We start from the raw sequence: 2,510 nt of genomic DNA, 5'->3' as shown, positions 1-2,510 counted from the left end.
CACGTTTTAGGACCTCAGAACTTAAAATGACTACATTCTTATTGCTCATAAAGTTCTGCAGTATAATATTGTGTTCACAGAGTGTGGTCTGTGAAGGTTAAGACACAGGCAGACATGGTTTTTTCCTTTCAAAGATCATGCAATTTTTTATGATTTCTAGTTACAGTTAATCATACTGTTCATTTATAATAGTAACAAGAAATTTCCTTTTAACATCAATTTATTTAGGTAAAGAAAACTAGGTTAATGAAAAGAAAAAGAAAAATTACACAGGAGGTTCTCTGATGTATGCAAAATTGTGAAGGTGGTAAAAAGTGAATGAAGTTTGGGGAACACTAGGCAAGGAGGCAGAACATGGGGTTCCAAGGCAGAAGATTCAAGTCTCAGCTTGGTTATGAATAATCATGGCTTTAAACCAGTTGGGCAGTTCAGTTTTACTGAATCTCAGCCATGAAATGGGGACAGTAACATCCCCCTTGTAGGGTCTTAATCCAAAGAGACAAAGTATGTGACGGCACCTCGAAACCTGCCAAGTGCATTGAGAACGTCAGCTTTTATTGTTGTGACAGGTGTGGCAGGAACTGATGTTCGGCCGCTGATTTACAATTGCTTTTCCAGAGGCAGAACCGTAGCACAGGGACCTCACCTCCCTGGCACTGTGTATGGTGCCCTAAAATGCATCTGTTGCTTCCTGATGATGTTATCAATCTTTAGGGGAAGGAACTTATTGATTTGTTTCTCTTAGAAGTGCTTCTGCGAATTGATCTGGCCGTTTTGATGTTGCAGGCTTGCTAATGCCTCGGTCGTCCCTGGCTGTGGTTGGAAATGATCCTGCTGCAGGGAAAAGAACGGATCATTCTGACACTCTGGGGTCTGGCCTGGCTCCTCCAGGTCTGAGTGGGCTCAGAGCTGATGTTTAACTCCCGCAGGGCTCTTGTTCAATAACAACCAGTGGTCTCAGAACGCGCTTCTGCACCCAGCTGTAGTTGGGGCTGGGGGACATGAGTATTTTCATGTGTATTTTCCTTGTTTAAAATAGCCAAAGGGACTGCGGCAAAGAATGTCACGTGTTCCCTGAATGTGTAACTCATTCCTATACTTTTTTCCATTCCAAACATAGGTTCAATGGAGGCAGCAGAAACATTGAATAAAGTGCATGGGGTTTTAAATGCAAGTTTCCACAGCAGCAATCTCTTGAAAGTTTTGCATCCCCCTCTAAGCCTCAGTTTATACATCTGGAAAATGGGAGTAATAATACCTATCTATAAGATTGCTGTGAGAACTAAATGAAATAGCTCATTCTCTGATTCAATTGGGCCGCACAGCAGGTTGTGGACCTATCAGTTAGTTTCTTGGGACATTGTTGGGCTTTGGTTAAGTACAATCCATTTATCACCTGCAACAGATGTCTCCAGGCTCAGATTGGAAAGTGTTAGCAGCCCTGAATCAGCCTACTGTAATGTTTACCAAAATGAGATGGTGACGTGGGCACTGAGCTGGGGAAGAGGCATTGACCCTCTGCTCCTAGGAGAAAGTCATAAAGAGGGAAGACCTAATGATGTAGTCCTTGTCATTTGGGGGCCACCTCCTAACCTCAAGCCCTTATGGCTGTTTCTGGTGATGTTCCTGTTAATTGGACTCTGAAGAAGGCTACCTGAAAGAGAAGTGATGGACAGGGAGAGGAGCACCCAAAGTAGACCCCATGGGATCTCACCCACTTCCAGAGCACCATGGAATCCTTCCTGTTCCAGCTCCTCAGGTCCAGTAGGCACCTGGCACAGGTAAACACTAAGTAAGCATTCGCTGGCAGAAGGATGTGGTTTAGAATGCACACAGCAACAAAATGCTCTTGAATATTTAATCACACACAGAAATGTGCACAAATACTGCCTTGTGCCCCATCATGACCGTTACAGGGAGAGGGTCCTTCATGAGGAAGCTTTTATGCTCTAAAAGCATGAGTAAGCACAAGAGTGCTGTGTATAACCAGGTACAGTAGAGCAGAGTGGTCTCTGGAATCAGGCTGACTTGAGTTCAAATCAAATTCCAGTTCTGCTGCTTACCAACTGTGGGAACTTGAATAAGCTATTTAATCTCTTTTAAATCCTGGTTTCCTTATCTCTAAAATGGAATAATCATAGTACCCATGTCATAAGGTAGCCGCCAAGATAAAATGAGATAACACATGTAAAGTGCTTAGCATGGTTTCTAGCACATGATAAATCCTGCATAGAAGTTAAGTGTTATTATTATTATTGGCCGTTAGTAGTGGGTTTCCTTTGTCATGAAGTAAAACATGTTTCTAGACCTGCTGCAAGGAGGTTATTTACTGGGCACTTAATCAAGTCTTTGGGAAGGCTGCTTCATGTTTCCTTGTAAGGTGTTTTGAGAAGTATAGATGATGCTTGTATATATGTTTTTGCAAGAAGACACAAGTTGCATTTTGAGGAATTGATTTTTTGGCCTTAAGACAATTGGGTCTTTTTGTTAACCAGGATTCTCCTGCTCAG

Source organism: Lagenorhynchus albirostris, chromosome 4 (genome assembly GCF_949774975.1).
Source record: "Lagenorhynchus albirostris chromosome 4, mLagAlb1.1, whole genome shotgun sequence".
In the NCBI taxonomy this organism is placed as follows: domain Eukaryota; kingdom Metazoa; phylum Chordata; class Mammalia; order Artiodactyla; family Delphinidae; genus Lagenorhynchus; species Lagenorhynchus albirostris.
The sequence above is the reverse complement of the archived record's forward strand: the minus strand, read 5'-3'. Positions refer to the sequence as shown.